This window comes from Hyperolius riggenbachi, chromosome 12 (assembly GCF_040937935.1).
Source record: "Hyperolius riggenbachi isolate aHypRig1 chromosome 12, aHypRig1.pri, whole genome shotgun sequence".
In the NCBI taxonomy this organism is placed as follows: Eukaryota; Metazoa; Chordata; class Amphibia; order Anura; family Hyperoliidae; genus Hyperolius; species Hyperolius riggenbachi.
Window position 1 is genome coordinate 98,531,349 of NC_090657.1, and position 23,036 is coordinate 98,554,384.

A 23,036-nucleotide genomic window follows, 5' to 3' on the forward strand; every position below is an offset into this window, starting at 1 on the left:
AGCATCTCCCTATCCACTCTGATCGCCGAGGAAATCCCGTTCAGAACGGGATTTCCTGCTGGGCTTCCCTGGTCGCCATGGTGACCGGGCGGGAAGACGTCACCGACGTCATGGACTTCGGGACGTCAGAGGGAATCCCGATCCACCCCTCAGCGCTGCCTGGCACTGATTGGCCAGGCTGCACAAGGGGTCTGGAGGGGGGGGGGGCGGCGCCGCGGCGGGTAGCGGCGAATCGGCGGTGGCGATTGGAAACTGCGCGCAGCTAGCAAAGTGCTAGCTGCGTGCAGGAAAAAAAATTTGTGAAAATCGGCCCAGCGGGGCCTGATAAATCCTCCTACGCAGGTTACCCTGAGCTGAGCTCGGGATAACCGGCAAGGAGGTTAAAGGACCACTATCGCAAAAATCATAACATTTAAAATACATGCAAACATATACAAATAAGTATGTTTCTTCCAGAGTAAAATTAGCTGTAAATTACTTTTGTCCTATGTGGCTGTCACTTACAGTAGGTAGTAGAAAACTGACAGAACTTACAGGTTTTGAATTAGTCCATCTCTTCATTGGGGATTCTCAGCATGGCTTTTGTTCTTTATAAAGATATTCCCCGAAAAGGATTTATATAATGATGCTGGCCAGCCTCCATGTTCGCTGCACACTTTTTTTGGGGAGTTCAACAGAGCAACTGTCATTCGCTGAGGCATTGTTAACATCTAAAATCAAAATTGCTGACGCCAGCGGTTTTTAATTTTAATTTTTTTTTTAGTGCTTCCCGGCGTTTACCAGCACGCTTCAACTTTTTGTAATGCGCTTTTCTAATCACTTTAGCAGAGCAATTCTGTTTTTTCACTTCCTGACATCAGTCCCCTTGCCGTCCTGCAGTCTGCCGTTCAGCCGCAATCAGCCCCGGTAACTGGCTCAGTCATGTCAGTCGGGGGCTTCTGAGCATGCGCAGGAGGTCCGCACAGAGAAAGTACCAGGGCAGCATGCCTATGAATCAGCTGCTAGGAGATTTGGGTGAAGGGTAAAGCTGATAAATGGCTTACCCTGCTCCTGCACAAGTCCCGGTGGCGTTAATTACTATCCCTCTCCAGGCCGACATGGATAGTGGGGAATAATGTATTTCGGCTTCCAGCTATTGCTAGCAGCCGAATTACAGTGTTTTGTATAGTAATTTGTGCTGCGTCTTTTGACGGTGCCCAAATTACTCACTGAACGCCGCTATAGCTGTAATTCCTATTACGGCCTATGGTGGCGCTGGCTCCACCCAAATCTGCACTGTTTTTACAAAGCTCGCCAGGACATATTGGGCAATTTCTAGGACAATTCCTGATAACGTAAACCACTTTTCCTGGTCCCTTGGAGTGTACTATAATGAGAGTATACTGTATTTGAGCTGGATTTGATGGGATTAACAAACAAATACATCAAATTAGCATTGCAGTTTGTGGTGCTATGCAGTGTGAAAAGAAAAACAAATAAGTAACACATTCTATTAGAGAGTAAAGTTTGTAGGCATTAACTTGCTCAGCAAGGGGGTATAGCTCAGTGGTAGAGCATTTGACTGCAGATCAAGAGGTCCCTAGTTCAAATCTGGGTGCCCCCTTCAAAATCTTTTTATGTGTCTGGATTAGAAAATGAGTGACCAACATAACAAATAATTAAACCACACAATCGTTTATGAATGGAAACCGCACGTGTATTAACATATGTTCATTTATAAACTTTTACGCTGGTGAGGCATATTTGTACAAATATAATTTGTGATCCAGCGATGCTTATACATAGTCTTGTATGAATAATCGCCCAAACAAATCCAGAAGGTTGGATTGCTCAAAGTGCCCAAGAAAGCTTGTTGTTTGTTATCATTTTACATTTCTTGGCACCTTTTAATCAACAATAATAGCCCAATCCTTTGCATATTGTTCCTTTTTAAGCTATTTGCCTCCATTGATGGGGAAAAAAAAATGCTTAGTGTATGGGCAGTTTTGGAGGTTAAACTTTAGGTTTAGGTTCTCCCTTCTGAGTGGATTTATGTATACATCAAAGCCCAAGTTAAAAATTAAATATTTTACTTTTGGACACTGGAGTTTATTTATTTTGTGTGTGTGTCTTAAGGTGCGTACACACGCACTACATCCGCCAATGACAGGTCCGTCAGACCCTCCCGCTGGGCGGACATTCAGCCGACAGTAGCACGCGTGTATGCGCTGTCGGCGGACTGATAAGGCTGTTTCTGAACGATCCGCTGAGCGGATCGTTCAAAAACAGCCTTATGAGTTCGCCAGCGGGAGGGTCTGACGGACCCGTCCTTGGCGGATGTATTGCGTGTGTACGCACCTTTACCCAACTTGTCTTATTTTACTATTCCTACAAACTTTAGGATTCTATCGTATGAAAAGATATCAGTTTGCTATAATGAGATTATACTGTATTTAGGCTACACTTGCTGGGATTAGCATACAAATACATCAAGTTAGCTATACCCCCTTGCTGAATATTATGCAAACTGTAGTGTCAAATAGGCTGTTAGCATTAGTTTGTGGACCTACTCAGTGTGTGACGCACACTGGTAAAACAACCTATTTGACACTACAGTCTGTACAGCATTCAGCAAGGGGGTATAGCTCAGTGGTAGAGCATTTGACTGCAGATCAAGAGGTCCCTAGTTCAAATCTGGGTGCCCCCTTCAAAACTTTTTTTTATGTGTCTGGATTAGAAGATGCACTCAACTCAGTGTATACAAACGTTTCTTGATGAGTGACCAACATAACAAACCACACAATCGTTTATGAATGGAAACCGCACGTGTATTCATTTATAACGTATGTTCATTTATAAACTTTACTTAGTACGCTGGTGAGGCGATGCTTATACATAGCCTTGTATGAATGTGTGTGTGTGTGTGTGTGTGTGTGTGTGTGTGTGTGTGTGTGTGTGTGTGTGTGTGTGTGTGTGTGTGTGTGTGTGTGTGTGTGTGTGTGTGTGTGTGTGTGTGTGTGTGTGTGTGTGTGTGTGTGTGTGTGTGTGTGTGTGTGTGTGTGTGTGTGTGTGTGTGTGTGTGTGTGTGTGTGTGTGTGTGTGTGTGTGTGTGTGTGTGTGTGTGTGTGTGTGTGTGCGCGTGCGTGCGTGTGTGTCTCTCTAAGGGTTCATACACACCTGCCAACTATCTGTCCAACTATCTGGCAAACTTGTCTGTTAGTCCCCATACAACTTTGTTGTGAAACAAGGTAAAACAACTAAAACAAGTATTTTGCTGTTGTTCAAACAGCTGATAAGACTGATAAGAAAGCAATCCCACAGTTGGATTGACTTCTTATCAGTCTTATCAGCTTTTTGAACATTAGCAAAAGACTTGTTTTAGTTGTTTCAACTTGTTTCACAACAAAAGCTGTTTGACAATTGTGCTGCATAAAAGATCGCTGTTGAGCGTGTGAATGGGGCTCAACAGGCAAGTTTGGCAGATAGTTGGACAGATAGTTGGTAGGTGTGTATGAACCTTTACCCATCTTGTGTTATTTTACTGTTTCTATAAACTTTAGGATTCTATCGTGTGAGAAGATATCAGTTTGCTATACAGAGATTATACTGTATTTAGGCTACACTTGCTGGGATTAGCATACAAATACATCAAGTTAGCATTACAGTTTGTGGACCTATTCAGTGTGAGACACACACCAGTAAAACAACCTATTAGACACTACAGTTTGAAAAATACACAGCCAGGGGGTATAGCTCAGTGGTAGAGCATTCGACTGCAGATCGAGAGGTCCCTGGTTCAAATCCGGGTGCCCCCTGTGAGCAATTTTATACATAGTTTAATTAAATTAACAAATATCAGTGGACACATTTGAGTGTGAATCTGTTGGTGAGCAATTTTATACATAGTTTAATTAAATTAACAAATATCAGTGGACACATTTGAGTGTGAATCTGTTGGTGCAACATCTGGTATAAGAGCCAAGTGAAATCACATTGTAGCAACAATACATTGCACAATATACACATAGCCATGAAAGCCTTGTATTCTATGCCTTAACATAATGATCACAATGCAGTGGAAAGAAGAAGACGGATTCCGGAACTCCAAATGCAGAGATACTTTATTTAACCACTTTAGGACCCACGCTTTACCCCCCCCCCCCCTTAAGGACCAGCGCTGTATTCTGTGATCTGTGCTGGGTGGGCTCTGCAGCCCCCAGCACAGATCAGGTAGCAGGCAGAGCGATCAGATCACCCCCCTTTTTTCCCCACTAGGGGGATGATGTGCAGAGGGGGTCTGATCGATCCTGCCTGCCTGAGGTTTGCGGGGGGGGGGGGGGGGGGAACCTCAAAGCCCCCCTCCGCGGCGACATTCTCCCTCTCCCGGAGATCAGAGGCTGCACAGGAACGGATCTGTCCTGTGCAGCCTCTAACAGGCTCCTGCCTGTCATGTGACAGCGATCCCCGGCCGCTGATTGGCCGGGGATCGCTGATCTGGTACAACGCTGCTACTGTTAGCAGCATTGTACGAATGTAAACAAAGCGGATTATTTCCGCTTGTGTTTACATTTAGCCTGCGAGCCGTGACCCGCAGGCTATTCACGGAGCCCCCCGCCGTGAATTGACAGGAAGCAGCCGCTCGCGCGAGCGGCTGCTTCCTGATTAATTAGCCTGCAGCCGGCGACGCAGAACTGCGTCGCTGGTCCTGCAGCTGCCACTTTGCCGACGCGCGTTATGAGTGCGCGGTCGGCAAGTGGTTAAAGGATAACCGAACTGACATGTAACATGATGAGATAGACATTGGTATGTACAGTACCTAGCACACAAATAACTAAGCTGGGTTCCTTTTTTTTCTTGAAAAAATAGTTAAATATCAGGTATGTAAGCGGCTGACTCAGACAGGAAGTGACTACAGTGTGACCTTCACTGATAAGAAATTCCCCTTTTTTACCTCTTTCTTGCTCTCAGAAGCCATTTTCTGCTAGGAAAGTGTTTTATAGTTGGAATTTCTTATCAGTGAGGGTCACACTGTAGTCACTTCATGTCTGAGTCAGCCACTTGCATACCTTATATTTAACTCTTTCAGGCAGAGAAAGAAAAAAAGGAACACAGTATAGTTATTTGTGTGCTAGGCACTGTACATACACATGTCTATCTCATTATGTCAAATTTCAGTTCGGGTATCCTTTAAGCACGATGACAGGCTTACAACAGGTTAGAAATGTGCCAACGTCGACAGCTGTTTCGCGTGACCTCACGCCTCCTCAGGACACTAAGGCTTACCCCTTACTCCCCAAATCCCACCTATATACCTATCTGTGGGGACGGTTACATCTACCTCAGACTCAGTCTGAGTATTAACCCTTTAGGGAGGGAACATTATACATACATACAATCCTATGCAGTAAAAATCATGTATACACTTCATTGAATTATCTTAAAAAGGCTGAAATTTCGTTCCTATCATTAAAACCCAGATTCCCCAAAGCATTGGTCATAGATATCAAGGAGGCCTCCTTATGTAACAAAAGTTCCTCTTTAGACCCCCCTCTAGCCATACACGAGATTTTCCACAAGCCAGCCACTCTTAAGCAGTCTGCGTCTCCTCCATGGCAAGAATTTACATGGTCAATCATACGGCGTGAACCCACCCCATTCCTGATCAACCTTTTATGTTGCAAAAATCTGTCCTTGAGTGGCTGAGTGGTCTCCCCTATGTAAAATCTACCACAGGGGCACCAAATGCAATACACCACATACTTGGACCTGCAATTAATAAATTCTTTAATATGCCACGTAACGCCCCCTACCTGGGCCACTTTACCATTCCTTATGAATTTACATGCTGAACAATGGCCACAGGGGAAGTTTCCTTCCCATTTTTTATCCGTAAGAGAGTTTCCCTGTCTTTCCTGCATAGGTTTAAATTCACTGTGAACCAATACCTTTTTAATCATACAACCCCTCCTAAAACTAATTCTAGGGGGCCTGCTAGCAACTTCCCTCAGGTGATCGTCCAGTGACAATAAATGCCAATGGCTACGTATCACCTGGTGGATCTGGTTGGACATAGAGGTAAAATCAAATACAAAGTTAAATCTCCTATCTTCCTGACCGCCTACTTAATAGTTGTGTCCGAGATATCGATCTGGCTTTTTCCAAAGCCTGTTCGATGGACTTCATCTGATAACCCCTTTGTAAAAGACGTGTGACCAAATCAGACGTCTGAGCTTCAAATGTCTCTGCATCAGAATTATTTCTTTTGAGTCTAAGAAACTGGCCGTATGGGATGGCATCCTTTACATGTCTGGGGTGGTAGCTATCATAATGGAGAAGGCTATTTGTAGCAGTTGTCTTTCTATAACCCTTAGTGATGAGACAACCCTCCTCCACTTCAATCATGAGGTCTAAGAATTCCACTTTAGTATCTCCAAAATTAGCCATAAACTCCATATTAATATCATTGGAGTTTATCCATTCAATAAATTCTTCAAATTCTCCTTTTCTACCACCCCAGACAATCAGGATGTCATCCACATACCGCCGCCACAATTTTAAAGGGAAGGTTCAGGGACTATAAAAAAAAATCCAAATCCACTTACCTGGGGCTTCCTCCAGCCCGTGGCAGGGAGGAGGTGCCCTCGGCGCCGCTCCGCAGGCTCCCGGTGGTCTCCGATGGCGCGACCGACCTGGCCAGGCCGGGCTTCTTCTGCGCTCCACGCCGGCGCGCTGACGTCATCGGACGTCCTCCAGGCTGTACTGCGCAGGCTCAGAACTAATGACGTCAGCGCGCCGGCGTGAAACGCCGAATGGAGAGCAGAAGCCCGACCTGGCCGCCGGCCTGACCAGGTCGGGCGCGCCACCAGAGACCACTGGGAGCCTGCGGAGCGGCGCCAAGGGCACCTCCTGCCTGCCACGGGCTGGAGGAAGTCCCAGGTAAGTGGATTTGGATTTTTTTTTTTATATAGTCCCTGAACCTTCCCTTTAAGGAGTGCCTAAAGAGATTTGTAGGAGCCCAGATGACATTATCCTCCCATACTAATAGAAACAAATTAGAATAAATCGGGGCTACCGGGGTCCCCATTGCTGTACCAGAAAGCTGTCTATACCAGGCATGGGAAAACTTGGCCCTCCAGCTGTTGAGGAACTACAAATCCCACAATGCATTGCAGGAGTCTGACAGCCATAGTCATAACTCATAAAGGCAAAGGCATTGTGGGATTTGTAGTTCCTTAACAGCTGGAGGGCCAAGTTTGCCCATGCCTGGTCTATACCATTCTCCATTAAATTTAAATGTGTTATGTTCGAGAACAAATCTCAAACATTCACATATGAACTCTATGTAATCCTCACTTTTACCAAAGTTGTCCAGTATGTGGTGCATTCCATCCAGCCCCTTCCCGTGGGGGATCCTACTATATAGGCTGACTATCATGGGCGTAGGGCCTGGGGTCGCAGCAGTCGCCTTCGCGACCGGGCCCGGCTCCTGAAGAGGCGGGGGAGGGGCCCGGGGGGCCCATACCCGTTTCCAGGCCCGTGCTGCCTGTGCCGCTCGCTGCCCTAAAGGGTGTGCGCTGTAATGGAGGGGGGAGCCAGAGCCGCGGGGAGGGAAGCCCGACCTCTCCCTCCCTTCCTCTCCCCGGGCTCCCCCCTCGAAATTCTGAGTGAGCGTGCAGGGTAGCGGCGCTATACTAAACTACTCACCTCCATCTCAGGTTCCAATCGTCGCTGGTCTCCTCCCGCTCCGCATAGATGCTGATACACACGCTGCGTACACGCTGACGCAGCAGCGTGTGTATCAGCATCTATGTGGAGCGGGAGGAGACCAGCGACGATTGGAACCTGGGACGGAGGTGAGTAGTTTAGTATAGCGCCGCTACCCTGCACGCTCACTCAGAATTTCAAGGGGGGAGCCCGGGGAGAGGAAGGGAGGGAGAGGTCGGGCTTCCCTCCCCGCGGCTGAGGCTCCCCCCTCCATTATTGGGGTGGGGGCACCTACCTAACCTGACCTAACCTGGCGGGCAGCTACCTATCCTGGGGGGCACCTACCTATTCTATCCTGGGGGGCAGCTACCTAACCTATCCTGGGGGGCAGCTACCTAACCTATCGTGGGGGGCAGCTACCTAACCTATCGTGGGGGGCAGCTACCTAACCTATCGTGGGGGGCATCTACCTAACCTATCCTGGGGGGCAGCTTCCTAACCTATCCTGGGGGGCAGCTACCTAACCTATCCTGGGGGGGTAGCTACCTAATCTAACCTATACTGGGAGGCAGCTACCTAATCTAACCTATACTGGGGGGCAGCTACCTAATCTAACCTATCCTAAGGGGCACCTACCTATCCTATCCTGGGGGGCACCTACCTATCCTATCCTGGGGGGCAGCTACCTAATCTAACCTATCCTGGGGGGCAGCTACCTAATCTAACCTATCCTGGGGGGCAGCTACCTAATCTAATCTATCCTGGGGGGCAGCTACCTAATCTAACCTATCCTGGGGGGCAGCTACCTAATCTAACCTATCCTGGGGGGCAGCTACCTTATCTAACCTATACTGGGGGCAGCTACCTAATCTAACCTATACTGGGGGGCAGCTACCTAATCTAACCAATACTGGGGGGCAGCTACCTAATCTAACTATATACTGGGGGCAGCTACCTAATCTAACCTATACTGGGGGGCAGCTACCTAATCTAACCTATACTGGGGGGCAGCTATCTAATCTAACCTTTACTGGAGGGCAGCTACCTAATCTAACCTATACTGGGGGGCACCTACCTATCTAACCTATACTGGGGGGCACCTACCTATCTAACCTATACTGGAGGGCAGCTACCTATCTAACCTATACTGGGGGGCAGCTACCTATCTAACCTATACTGGGGGCACTTACTTATCTAACCTGTATTGGGGGCACCTACCTACCTAGTTAGCCTATACAGGTGGCAACTATACTGGCTACCTATATTGGAGGCACCTACCTAACTAACCTATACTGGGGGCATCTACCTATCTAACCTATGATGGGGGCAACTATTCTGGCTACCTATATTAGAGGCACCCACCTAGCTAACCTGTACTGGGGGCACCTACCCATCTAACTTATACCGGGGGTGCCTGCCTATCTTACCTATACTGGGGGCAACTATACTGGCTACCTATGCTGGAGGCACCTACCTGGCTAACCTATACCGGGGGCAACTATACTGGCTTACCTATGCCTGGCTACCTATACTGAAGGGACCTATAGCTGGCTATAGGGATTTGTGTGCGTCGAGTGTTGCTGGGAGGGGGGCCCACATCCAGATTCCGCATCAGGGCCCAGAGGTTTGTAGCTACGCCACTGCTGACTATATCTACATATACTGTTTCTATAAACTTTAGGATTCTATCACGTGAGAAGATATCAGTTTGCTATAATGAGATTATACTGTATTTAGGCTACACTTGCTGGGATTAGCATACAAACACATCAAGTTAACATTACAGTTTGTGGACGTATTCAGTGTGAGACACACACCAGTAAAACAACCTATTAGACATTACAGTTTGAGAAATAAGCAGCCAGGGGGTATAGCTCAGTGGTAGAGCATTCGACTGCAGATCGAGAGGTCCCTGGTTCAAATCCGGGTGCCCCCTGTGAGCAATTTTATACATAGTTTAATTAAATTAACAAATATCAGTGGACTCATTCCAGTGTGAATCTGTTGGTGCAACATCTAGTATAAGAGCCGAGTGAAATCACATTGTAGCAACAATACATTGCACAATATACACATAGCCATGAAAGCCTTGTATTCTATGCCTTACATAATGATCATAATGTAGTTTTCCAGCCACTTTTAGCTACAGGTAAACCAGTACAACACTTACACCATACGCTCCTGCTGCTCTGATGTTCTGTAGTGACCTGAGGCTGAAGTGTCCCTTTGTCACAGTATCAAATGACAGTGCAATGTATGCTAAGTTCCCGTATCCTGATACCGCCTGCAATGCACTACATCATGATTGTTCCTGGCCTGCTTCCATAACGCCTTCGTAAACAGTGCATATTTCTTTCACATAGCATAACTAAAGCTACATACAGCCACGCAATAACTGTTGCCTGAAATAATCATTCTCCAGGGTGACAGTTCATAAGTTATGGTTGTACAGATACTTTGGGTATACGCTGGGAAACTTGCTCTGAGTAGAAAGGGGAGGATGAGTAGGATGTGCCCATTGTAGGTACTTGGGATAACACTGCTGGTTGGTTCTTAGTTGTCCAACACACCTTGATGGATGTTACCCATTGTGGATTGGGACCCAGTCCCCTTAGGTGACATTGCTGGGCCAGGCTGCACAGCCACGAGTCAACTGTGTAGCTGATGATGCGTAGACAATGGGGTCGGCCATTGTGGGGGGGTGAGCTGATCTGCTGCGTGGATCATTTCATGTACATGCCTATTATCACAAGGGGGTATAGCTCAGTGGTAGAGCATTTGACTGCAGATCAAGAGGTCCCTAGTTCAAATCTGGGTGCCCCCTTCAATCTGTTTTGTGCAAGATTTATATTTCTTGTGATTGGATAAAATCACTGCACCCTGTACCTAGGAAAAAATACAGCATTACACCCCAGAAGGCAGATTGTGCAGTGACCACTATACTACATGATACAGTACACACTTAAACCTTGTACACCACGCCATTATTGGATTTATATAGTGCCAACATATTACACAGCACAAGAGGAGCATTGAGGGCTGGTTTAAGGGGCTCTGGGGCAAACTGAAGCAGGCCCCCTCAACATGAACAGGTATGCAGTGACTGGTATTACAAATATGCAGCTGTCCCACACAGGTGCAGTGAAAAGGTAGTCACTAAATGTGCTGGGCCTTGCACAGTGTAGCAATTAGCAAGGGCAAGCTGCAACTGTACATGCAAGTGTCAGTGGACCACACACAAAAAAACACATCAAAAGAACATTAGCTCTCAAATGATATGTTTTGGGGTGCTTCTTAGCAATAAGTATCAGCAAGGAGCAAGCTAACAAGCCTAACAACAGCCTGACTAAGCTTTCCCTAATCTATGCAGCAACCTCTCTCCCTTGTCTCACTACCTACGCAGCACACAGAGTGAGGAAATGGCCAACGCTGCTGCTCTTTATTGGGGGGGCTCCAGGAGGGAGTGTAGCCTGATTGGCTGCCCTGTGTCTGCTGACTGTGATGTAGAGGGTCAAAGTTTAGCCTAATGATGTAGTATAGGGGGCGGGTCGAACTCGCATAAAGTTCGCGGTTCACCGCGAACGCGAACTACAGATGTTCGCGCAAATAAGTTCGCAGCCGAACAGTTCGGGCCATCTCTAGCAGCATGCAGTGTTTGTTGATCACAGAGAATCAGATGGCACTGGTGGGAACATGGTACTATGGTTTACATGACCACGCTAGCATTCTTACAATGGCAAAACTGAAGGTGTTTTGAAAATTAAATTGAAATGTATGCAGTGTGAAATTGGCGTTAAGCACCAGAGGCAATACTTTACCTGAACTGCACTCTTAGAAGACAGACCCCACTGCATCCCCTGAGATAGATCACACAGAGACTTACACCCTATCAAGCAAACTACATGGCACCCGGAGACAGGGTTGATGCTTACATGCAGTAAATAGGCCAACTGCCCAAGTCAGAACTATGGGGATCCAGCAGAAAATACTATCCATTAAACTCTAAAATTGCACACCAGCACCCTAACCCGTGGTCTTCAGGCAACGTTACTAAACCAATTTGGTTGGTGGCGTGGATTGTGATTCTCACTAGGTCCCTTTAACTAGAGTAGTGCCCCTGTGTCTTTTGCCTATGAATGTAGGTTGATTCAACACGTAGGATGATATTTTGGAACGGGCCCCAAAGAAGGTCACAACTACTTCAGATCAGTATTTACTAAAACAATTCTTTGCTCTTAGATCTGGGCATATTTGAGCAGTGACAGTTAGAGATAGTCAGTGAGCTGCTAATAATTGCATTCTAGTCTGCAAACTGTATGCAACATAGACAGGTTCTTGTAGGAGACAAAAAAGGCACAAAGAGATCGGGAGCCTGATCTGGTGTATTATCCAAGGGACACCAGAATGTGTGTATAATAGGAGGAAATATACTCACAAAATTAGGTTGCTATGTATATGTAACCACTTTTAGTCGCATGTGAGGAAGTACCGTCCTCACTCGGCCTTGCTTCTAGCACTGAGGTTGGTCGCAGCTCCAGAAGAAAAGTATGCCACTGGAAAACACCTTCCGAGTGTGCATTCCCCCCAATACAGGGGTGAACTTGAAAGGGGTAGGAGGCGCCCGTGGACGTATAACTGTAGTTCTTATAATAATTCAGATAAGGTACTTATAGTCCTACCTTAGAGTAGTATAACTCACACGTACAGTAGTAGTTGGAATTTTTCAAGCTTTATTAGGGCACAAATGACACTTGTTGGTACAACTTGATGGGAATGTTTTGTGTATATATAGGTATACGTTACTTGTACAGATATACTTGTTTATATGTATGCGAGTACACATACATGCATCTATATGGTTATATGTCCATATGAGGACATACATCTTATTCCGTGATGTTTACCTAATTATTTATTATGTTTTATTGATGTCATGCATGTATAGGTTTTATTTATTTATTACGGTTGTGTATGATTTTACCGATGTTTAGTTATATGTTTATCCTGATTGTTGCCATGTTGTATTCAAAGGCACACCTATAGACCTGAGGAAGCGGCTTGGCCGCGAAACGCGTTGTATGCAACATAGAATTTCACCAATCACATGCACTACACCAGCATTCCGATCTGTATGCAAGCTGGTTTCAGTACCATCTCAATGGCCATCTTAGAGACAACTTCCTACGCGGTTTTAAATTGACAAAACAATTTAAAGGACAACTGAAGCAAGAAGGTTATTGATTTCCTTTTAAGCAATACATGTTGCCTGGCTATCATGCTGATCCTCTTCCTCTAATACTCTTAGCTATACACACTGAACAAGCATGCAGAAGATCAGGTGTTTATGACGTTATTGTCAGATCTGGCAAAATTAGCAGCATGCTTCTTTCTGGTGTTATTCAGACACTACTGCAGCCAAATAAGTATTGCAGCCTCCATATTCTTCTCACTTCAGTTGTCCTTTAAAGAAAATCTGTAACTAAAAAAGTTCGCCTGGGGGGTACTCACCTCGGGAGGGGGATGCCTCCAGATCCTATCGAGGCTTCCTCCATCTTCCTGTGTCGCATGACGGGGGCGATAAAGCTCCCCGAACGGCGGGGATGTAAATATTTACCTTCCCAGGTCCAGCGCAGTATCGGCTCTCCGCTCGGAGATAGGCGGAAATAGCCAATCTCTGTCGGTCCGCTCTACTGCGCAGATGCAAGTTTCCTGCGCCTGCATAGTAGAGTGGACCCGACAGAGATCGGCTATTTCCGCCTATTTCCGAGCGGAGAATCGCAACAACGTTCCCCGCTGGAGCCAGAAAAGGTAAATATTGCACAGCCTGACAAATTGTCGGCAGTGCGTTCCGTGGGCTGCAGCGAGACCGTTGTGGGACTCAGGAGGACGGGGGAAGCCTCGATAGGATCCAGAGGCTTCCCCCTACTGAGGTGAGTACCCCTCAGGGGACCGTTTTTTCGTTAGTGTCTACTTAAAGAGAACCTGAACAGAGAGGTATATGAAGATGAAGACTGCCATATTTATTTAAATTTAAACATTATCAGTGGCCTGGCATCCTGCTCATCTTTATGGTCTGAATCACACACCTGGAAAAAGCATGCAGCTGATCTTATCAGATTTTTGTCAGAAACATCTAATCTGCATGCTTGTTCACTGTGTGGTCAGCAAGCAGTTACCAGGCAGCAGTGAGCAGTTACGAGGCAGCAGTGAGCAGTTACCAGGCAGCAGCAAGCAGTTGTGAGAGTTTGAGAGGCCTAAGGCTTTGTTCACAACTAAAATCGGAATCGCTGACGCCAGCGATTTTTTTTTTTTTTTTTGCAAGTTTTTTTTTCACCTCCTCGCGCTTACCTGCACACTTCGATTTTGTGTAAAGCGCTTTTCAAAGTGCTTTTGCAGAGCCATTTGTTTTTTCACTTCCTGATGCAAGTCAGGAAGTGAACTCTTTGACCCGTAAAATAAAAAATACAATGTATTTATTCTTAAAAGCGATGGGGAAATCGCTATACCAAGAGCTTTTTCAAGCATTTTGCGATTTCCCTTTACCTGTCATTATAGGCAAATCTTCCCAAAAATTGTACAGGCAGTGCTTTGCTGAGCGGATCGGAAACGAACTGCTCAGATGTGAAAACTCTCATGGGGAATCATTGCACAAACGCTCTTAGGGCAATTTTGAAAATCGCTGGCGCTTAAAAAAAGTGTGTGAACAAGTAGAAGAGGCAGTTTTTTGGAATGTGTTATTTTGTATCTTGCAATCTGTTATGCATTTCATTCATCATATTACATTAGTCACTGTAATTACCAATTCTGTGTTTTGTACCAGTGTCTACATTTGGTGTATTAAAGGACATCCAAGGCGAAAAACAACTGAAGAGAAAAACAAATTGTATTTATGCTCATTCTCCTAAAATTACTTTTTTTTTAGATATCCCAGTTTTATTTTATTTTTAAATCAAGTTTTTACATTTTTACTGTTTCATTGTCTCTGTCTCAAGGACACCTTCATTGAAATATGCCAGAGCTCAAATCTATGAATTATTGACCTTTTTATCTCTTTAATGCTCTCAGAAGTCATTAACTGAACGGAAATCGGAAAATTGATACTTACCTTCCGTAATTTTCCTTTCCTGGATCAAACGATGGCGTCATACCTATGGGTATTGGCTCCGCCCCCGAATCCTGATAGGACAGATCACCTATAAGTTTTCCAGAACCACCCCCCTCCAGCCATTCTGGTGAAAATCAGTCCTCTAATGGACAAGAGGGAGGGATTCGTATGCCGCCATCGTTTGATCCAGGAAAGGAAAATTACGGAAGGTAAGTATCAATTTTCCGATTTCCTGGACCAAACATGGCGGCATACCTATGGGATATAACAAATCACGCTTGAGGGAGGGAATTCTGCAACAAATCAACACTTTATTTATACTGACAAAACAGCTCTCCCAAAGTCAACAGATGACAAGGAAGCAGGATCAACGTGATAATGTTTTAGAAACGTATTTACAGAGGACCATCCTGCCGCTTTACAAATAGATTCTACAGACACCTTAGAAAAACAGGCCCAGGAAGCAGACATGCCCCTGGTGGAATGGGCACGAATTTCATTTGGAACAGGTAGTTTCTTCAGACTATAAGCTCTCTGAATAGCCTTAACCAGCCAAGAGGCAATAGTCTTGGAAGTCACCGATCTTCCCTTCCTAGGGCCCCTAAAGTTAATGAACAGGTGCTCTGAATCTCTGAATGAAGCTGTAGCCTCCAAGTACACCCTAATAGATTGGCCTACATCTAAGGGGTGACAGACCCCATCAGACAAAAGGGTAGGAAGAGAAAGTTCCTGGTTTATATGGAACACTGAGGCCACTTTTGGTATATAATGAAGAACTGGCCTAATAATAACCCTGTCCTGGAAAAATTCCAATAGGTTGCCGGAGCAACCGAGAGCTTGGAGATCTGATACTCTCTTTCCGGATGCCATAGCGGTTAAGAAGACTGTTCTCAGGGTTAACTCTTCCAAGGATAAAGCTTGCAGAGGGAAGAAAGGCGGTGAGGACATGACCTCCAGCACCAAGGACAGATCCCATTTTGGAAAGAAAGGTTTCCTAGGAGGACGGATCTTCAGAATTGCCTGGACAAACTGCATCACCAAAGGATGAGTAGCCCATCGATGACTTGTTAATGCTGACAGGGCAGAAACTTGCACTTTTATTGCCGCCACACTAAGGCCTTTTTCCACTCCTGTCTGAAGGAAATCCAGGATGTGCTGGACTTCCGGATTCATGCTATCAAATCCAACTCCTAGTGCGTAACCCACAAACCTTTCCCAAATACGGTAGTAGGTGGAGTTTGTGGAAGGTTTTCTTGCCTTCAGCAGGGTTTCTACTACTTGGCTGGAACAACCGATGTCTGCATACCTCTTCCTCTCAACCTCCAGGCCGCTAAATTCAGCTCTTTGACTCTCGAATGCAGGAGATTCCCTTGAGACAGAAGGTTGTGATTCGCTGGCAACCTGATAGGATCCTCATGCTGAGAAAGGTTGCCAGGGCAAACCACGGCCTCCGGGGCCAGAAAGGAAGGATAGCGATGATCGTGCATGACTCTCTGCACAGCCTCTGAAGGAATCTCGGAATGAGAGGAAACGGAGGGAAGGCGTACCCCAGTGTAAAGTCCCATGACTGAACCAGACAGTCCACTCCCGCTGCAGAGGGATGATGAAAACGGGAGAATAACTTCTGGACCTTCTTGTTCTGCGGCAAAGCCCATAAATCTATCTGTGGCTGACCCCACCTCTTGGTTATCTTGACAAAGATCTTCTTGTCCAAGGACCACTCGTGGGGATCCGCAAACTCCCTGCTCAGATGGTCCGCCAAAGTATTCTGCTCCCCCGGCAAATAGGTTGCTGAGAGGTCTGACAAGTTTCTTATTGCCCAGGTCATGAGATGGACAGTCTCCTGAAGGAGGGACCAACTCCTTGTCCCCCCCTGCCGCCTGATATAGGCCACTGCAGTTACATTGTCTATCTTCAGCATTACTGACTTCCCATAGACTAGGTGCTGAAAGGCCTTCAACGCCATAAATGCCGCTCTTAATTCCAGGAGATTGGAAGGTACCCCTTCCTGCACAGACCTCCATCTGTCTTGTACATGGATCCCGCTGCAATGGGCTCCCCAGCCTCTGATACTGGCATCCGTAGTAATCACTACTGGAGGATCCATCTGAATTTGACGGTAATTTCTCAAATTCTGCTCCTTGGTCCACCAGAGGAGGGACTTCTTTACCTCTAGAGGCAGGAAAAACCTCTGACTCAGGTTCTTCTTGTTCCAGTGATTTAGGAAGAAGCTCTGGAACCTCCTGAGAAACCAGTAGGCCCACTTCACCATTGGAATTACAGATGACATAGTCCCCAACAGACTCAGACAGCACCTTGCTGATACACTTGAGACCTGTAGAATCTTCCAAACTTTGTTCTGGATCGCCCATACCTTCTGGTCTGGTAAGCAAATTTGGTTCTGAACTGTCCGGAACCTTGCTCCTAGAAACACCAGGTCCTGGGAAGGTAAAAGTTGGCTCTTCTTGGTGTTGACCAGCCAACCCAGATGCCGGAGTAGATTGAGTAGGATCTCTTGATGTTGTAACAAGCCCTGGTAGTCCTGGTGGAGCAAAAGGATATCGTCCAGGTAGTGATAAATTCTCAATCCCTGGACCCTCAGATACGCAATCACTGGCAGCAGTATCTTGGTGAAGGTTCTCGGAGCTGTGGACAGGCCAAAGGGTAGGCACCGGAACTGGTAGCATCTCCCTTCCACTGAAAACCTGAGAAACCTCTGGAACTCTTTCCTTATGGGGATGTGCAGATAGGCATCCGATAAATCCACAGTTGACATCCAGTCTCCCATGGTTATCATAGAGGTTTTTGACTGTAAGGACTCCATTTAAAAGTGTTTCACTCTTATGTGCTTCTTCAGGAACTTTAGATCGAGAACTGGCCTCCAGCCTCCTGAAGACTTTTTTACCAAGAATAGTGGAGAAAAGATTCCCTCCTGACTTTCCCTGGATGAAATGGGAACAATAGCTTCCTCCCTTAATAATGTCTGTACGAAGTCCATCAGGATGAGATATCGCTCTTTGTCCTGAGGAATCCTTGTGGATGTGAACCTGAAGTGAGGAGGCCTTCTGCTGAACTTCCAGGCGTGTCCTTCTTTTAGGGTGTTCACTACCCAAGGGTCTTCGATTATTCCCACCCAAGACTTCCAGTAAAGGTGTAGCCTGGCTCCTACTTGGAAATCTTGAGTGGACGTCCCATCAAAAACGCTTTTGACCTTGATGGGCATCGGACGAGGTCTTGTTTTTCAGATTCCTCGCAAAGGTGGCCTGGGTGCCCTTCCAGTTTCTGTTAAACTGCCTATTTGGACTGTACGATCTTGATTGTTGAAATCTGTTAGCAGGAATCCTTTTAGGCACCTGTTGCCTAAATGGTCTCTGTTTCCGGTCTTGTGGAATCAGACCTGACTTCCCGCCTGTCACCTTCGAGATTGCATTATCCATCTGAGGGCCGAACAGGTATGCCCCATCGAAAGGAATCTTGCACCAGTTTGCTTTGGAAGCTGCATCTGCTGACCATGGTTTCAGCCAGAGAGCCCTTCTGGCCGTCACACTGTATAACATTGACCTTGCCGCAGATCTGATGACATCGATCGCTGCCTCACCCATAAAGTCTCCAGTCAACTTCAGTTCCTCTAGTGCTTTAATTATTTCCTGCTTGTCTGCACCTGAGTCCAAAGCCGACTCAATGTTGTCCACCCAAACACGGGTAGCCTTAGCTAAAGAGGTTAAAGCGACAGCTGGCTTGCATGCGGCTCCTGCCGCTAAGAAAGCTTTTTTGACATCTGTGTCAATCTTCCTATCTGATGGTTCTTTGAAGGCTATTGCATCTTCCATAGGCAGCATAACATGCTTAGCCAATCTGATGATTGAGGCGTCTACCACTGGCGCAGAATTTAGAATCTTTGTATCCTCTTGTCTTAATGGGTACAGTTTCGAGAATCTGTTATTAAGTGATGCCTTCTGCTCCACCTTGCTCCATTCTTTCATGATCACCTCCTTAATGATCTTCATAAAAGGGAAAGCTTTTGGCTGCTGCTCCAGGTGTGGATAATATCTATCCGGTTCCTGAGCCGAACTTTCCTCTTCCTGCCAGTCAATGGCTGATTTGATAGCGGACAAGAAGGCTGGAACTAGGGTGAAGTTAAAACCTCCCTGCGACCCATCCTCCTGAGAGAGGGGGTCCTCTGCTACAGCCTGAGGTGCTGCTGCTGCCGCCGGCTGTGGAGGCATCATTCTTTGAAAGGTCTCCTGGACTGCCTGTTGAATAAAGTCTAGAACCTGCTGATTGTCAGTGTCTCTATCTCTCCCTAATTCTGTAAAACAGGACTCACAGACCCTCTTATCAGGCATAGCCGGCTGTGTACATGACCAGCACTGGTTCTGAGTTGGCCTCTGAAATGGCTCAAGGGCATCTGATTCTGGGGAAATATTCCAGTCTTTACAAGCCCTTTTTGGGGACCTGAGGTCATAATGTCCCCTCTCCCTGTATGGAGAATAACGGCTCCGTTCAGGAGACCGCCTTCTTCTAGAGTCCCTGGAACGTCTTTGCCTAGATCTCGATCTGGAGCGGTAATCCCTTCTCCTTGATGAATCTTCGAAATGCCTCCTGCTTCTCCGGCTCCTGCTCCGGGACCTGCTCCTTCGATCTCTAGAAGACTTCTTTCTTTTAGCCGATCTGTTGCGGGAACGATGGCTCCTGCTTCTGTCCCTTGATCGTGATCGCGACCGTCGGGCCTTAGATGGGGACCGGTTCTTGGGGGCACCGCTTGATGGCTTCCTCCTTCCCCCGGACTGTGTAAACATGAACAAAACATATACATGTATGTTCCAATTTCCTCCCCATAAATCAATGATCAAGGGGAATTGCACTCTTTTAAAACACTTTCCCAGTGGGACCCTGTGCCAGGATATTAAACATAACACCCTTGGGTGTAAAATAGAAGACTGCATTTAGCAGTCTATACCTCTCAACGACCACCTCCTCTGCATGCCCAACAGCATTCATCTCTCTGTTTAAGAGAAAGGATCAGGCATATTACAACCAGGCTGACACAAGCAGGCAAACAAAATTCAGCAAGCAATGTCCCCTGCCCTTTACCTTCGTCCAGAAGACAAGTGATTCAATCCACAGGCCGGGTGCCGGCACACGAGAATCTGTAGGGCTCCAGTAATGTTCCCGCAGTTCACCGCAGCTCCTCCGCGCAGAGACGCCAGGAACAGCGTGCAGCATCGGCCTGCGCTTCCTGAACGCCCAAATGCGGAAGCTCGGCCAATCAGCGCGCAGTGACTCCGAATCTCGCGAGACCCCACGTCACTATGCGAGCACAGAGGGGTCAGGCGGCGCCATCAGTAAACAGGGCAAGCCGCACCACCAGCCGATATGCTGGTACACACACACAGAGGATGCCATTAAACCCTGTTTAAGGGTACAGGACGACCCTCTAAAGCGGGAGAGGCTGAACCCGCTGCACAGGTAGGATAGAAACCTAAAGAGAAAAAATAAATGAACAGAAGAAAAAACAAAAAACTTTAGAAAACAAATACAGGTGAAACTGTCCATTCGAGGACAGAAAAAAGAAAGGCTGGAGGGGGGTGGTTCTGGAAAACTTATAGGTGATCTGTCCTATCAGGATTCGGGGGCGGAGCCAATACCCATAGGTATGCCGCCATGTTTGTTCCAGGAAAGTGTTTTATGGCTGTAATTACTTATCAGTGTGGGTTATGCTATAGGGCAGAAACTGTTACTTGCATACCTAATGTTTAAGGGCTCTTTCACAGTGGGGCGTTAAAGTCTGACGTTACAGCAGCCTGTAACGCAGACCAACTCACAGTAATGAAAAATTAATGGGCTATTCAAAGTGCCCACGTTGCGTTGGGAGTATAACGCTGCACGTTAAATGAAAGTGCAGCATGCTGTGCGTTATACTCGTATTCGGCTGTGTTAGACTGCACATGCTCAGGGGTGGAAAGTTTAGAAGATGTGGAGACTGCAATATATGTGAAGCAATTGGAGGTGTGAGGGTCAGACAGGAGGTAACCTCATTTTATAATGGTGAGTCATTCCCAATAAAAGGAAACTTTTCGTGTTCTACTAAGGGAATAGTATATATGATCAGTTGTCCTTGTAATAAACAATATATAGGACGCACAAAACGAACCCTGAAGAAAAGATTGGGGGAACATCTGTACAATATATCTAGAGGATATGAGAAGCATCCCTTATCCTTGCATTATGAGGAAGCCCACGGATGTCAAATACGGGGTTCCTCCTTTTGTGGAATAGAGAAGGTGGAGAAGGAATGGAGGGGAGGGGATTATATTAAAAAATTATCCCGCACTGAATCTGCATGGATCTTTAAAATGGACACTATGACCCCAAAAGGGTTAAATTGTGACTTTGAGCTATATGCTTTTTTGAGCTAAAATTTGACTAATTGAAACCTATGATGTGGACGTGCAGGCTCGTGTAGACTGTTTGCCCTTGGTTTGTCTATGTATGTTGTGGTTGTGTATGGTGGGTGTTTTTGTGCTGTATATACAGTGTCCATCTTTTACTTTTTATAATTTTAATTCATTAGGAGTTTTATTCTTATATAAGAGACATTATATGAATGAATTTTAAATTGCTATGGAGCACGCAAATATGGAATTTGAAGGTGTCATGAGAACATTGTGGAGGAGAAGGAAGAGATGAATAGCGCTGCTACTTTCCGATGGTGAAGGGGCGGATTTGGGAGGAGTTGGAGCGTTCATAAGCGTTGTAATGAGGCTGCGGGGTAGCTCTGAAGAAGAGGGGCGTACCCCTTGAAACGTCAGCAATCCCTGCTTGCAACGCTACAGTGACGTCACTGCGACAACTCCACCACTGTGGAACGCATCCATCTATTATCCGGATGAAGGAGGCTTCAACATAGAAGTTCCGGATTCACTCTACCAACTCCCGCGTGACCTCTCCGTTTGCTAATTCACTGGCCAGAGTGAACGGATAGAGGTGCATCACGGAGACTTGCAGCATTACAGGAACGACACGTATCATATACATCCTGACAGTTGAAAGCCAGAGAGAGGCTCCGCTGTTATCCGGAACCCACCCAATCGGAGGGGTAAAGTATACTGCCAGCAGGCAGTGGACAATCTATGCATTAATGCTTTAATGTTTTAACGTAGTTTTTTCATACGGCCAACTTGTGATTTATCATATGTGGATTTTAATACAATTGAATCTCAGGAATAGATCTTGTGGACACACCATACTTGTGATTTACGTTGATATCAACGTCCTTGCCCACCTTAGGACCATTTTGGCCACCTACATTTTTGGAGGCGGTAATTTTCTGATTTTTTACTGGGATCCCCCTTTGTGATCACATTTTTTCAGGATATCTCACTGCAGTGAGGCTGAGTGAGTGCTGTGTGTCTTGTATGAGTGTGGTATATGGGGGAAGGTGCTTCGTAGTGAGCCTAAAATTGGAAGATTACCTACTATACTATTCTAATAAAGTTGGAATTTCTTTTAGCGCTGTGGACATTTATTACTAATTCATTTGAGGTGTTTGAGGGTTACCTAGTCCATAACAGCTGCTGCCCACCCATAGGCGCAGATTGCAATATAAATCTTTCCACATGCTCAGTAATGTTTTTTTTTTTTATTGTGCCGCATGCGCCGTTTTCGTTCGATCCGTATGCGTCAAAAAGTACGCATCACGTATGCATCAAGAGACGCATAACGCAGTTCAATGTAACGTCCAACTTCAAAGCTAACATGCGTTGCGTTAGGGGCACGTTATGCGACCTTAACGTCGCAACAAACGCAACGTCTTATTGGGAAAGAGCCCTTACTTTTTCAAGCAAAGCAAAGAAAAGGAAACACAGCTTAGTTATTTATGTTTGGCACTGTACATACACAGGTCTATCTCATCATGTCATGTCGGTTGACCTTCAACCATTGACTCTATATTGTATACCCCACGTTTGTTATTCTTACATTGTACTGCGCCATGGAATATGTTAGCGCTTTATAAATCAATAAGAATAACTAGTATAAAATAGATACGGAAACCTCTATATCCCCTTCAATTTAGGCTGATTGTTGCTAATGCCTGTCACTTCACAAGACTAATAAAAACGAACTATCTTGAAGACACGGCAGCTTATATTACTACTATTATGCGGCGTCCCTGCATGATACGCACGGAGGGCGGCCAAGACATGCCATTCCCAGCACGTTGTTACTCGTTTATTAGCAGATGTTC

The 23,036-nt window shown here is 46.0% G+C and overlaps 5 non-coding genes across 5 annotated transcripts; all 5 read left to right on the forward strand.

Moving 5' to 3' along the window:
- Positions 1-1,531: 1,531 nt before the first annotated feature.
- TRNAC-GCA (transfer RNA cysteine (anticodon GCA)) lies at positions 1,532-1,603 on the forward strand. The gene has a single exon. It is a non-coding gene; the product is annotated as a tRNA-Cys (tRNA).
- A 1,011-nt stretch (positions 1,604-2,614) lies between these two features.
- TRNAC-GCA (transfer RNA cysteine (anticodon GCA)) lies at positions 2,615-2,686 on the forward strand. The gene has a single exon. It is a non-coding gene; the product is annotated as a tRNA-Cys (tRNA).
- Positions 2,687-3,722: 1,036 nt separating this feature from the next.
- On the forward strand, positions 3,723-3,794 carry TRNAC-GCA (transfer RNA cysteine (anticodon GCA)). Its single transcript has one exon. It is a non-coding gene; the product is annotated as a tRNA-Cys (tRNA).
- A 5,753-nt stretch (positions 3,795-9,547) lies between these two features.
- Positions 9,548-9,619, forward strand: TRNAC-GCA (transfer RNA cysteine (anticodon GCA)). The gene has a single exon. It is a non-coding gene; the product is annotated as a tRNA-Cys (tRNA).
- Positions 9,620-10,435: 816 nt separating this feature from the next.
- On the forward strand, positions 10,436-10,507 carry TRNAC-GCA (transfer RNA cysteine (anticodon GCA)). Its single transcript has one exon. It is a non-coding gene; the product is annotated as a tRNA-Cys (tRNA).
- Positions 10,508-23,036: the final 12,529 nt, after the last annotated feature.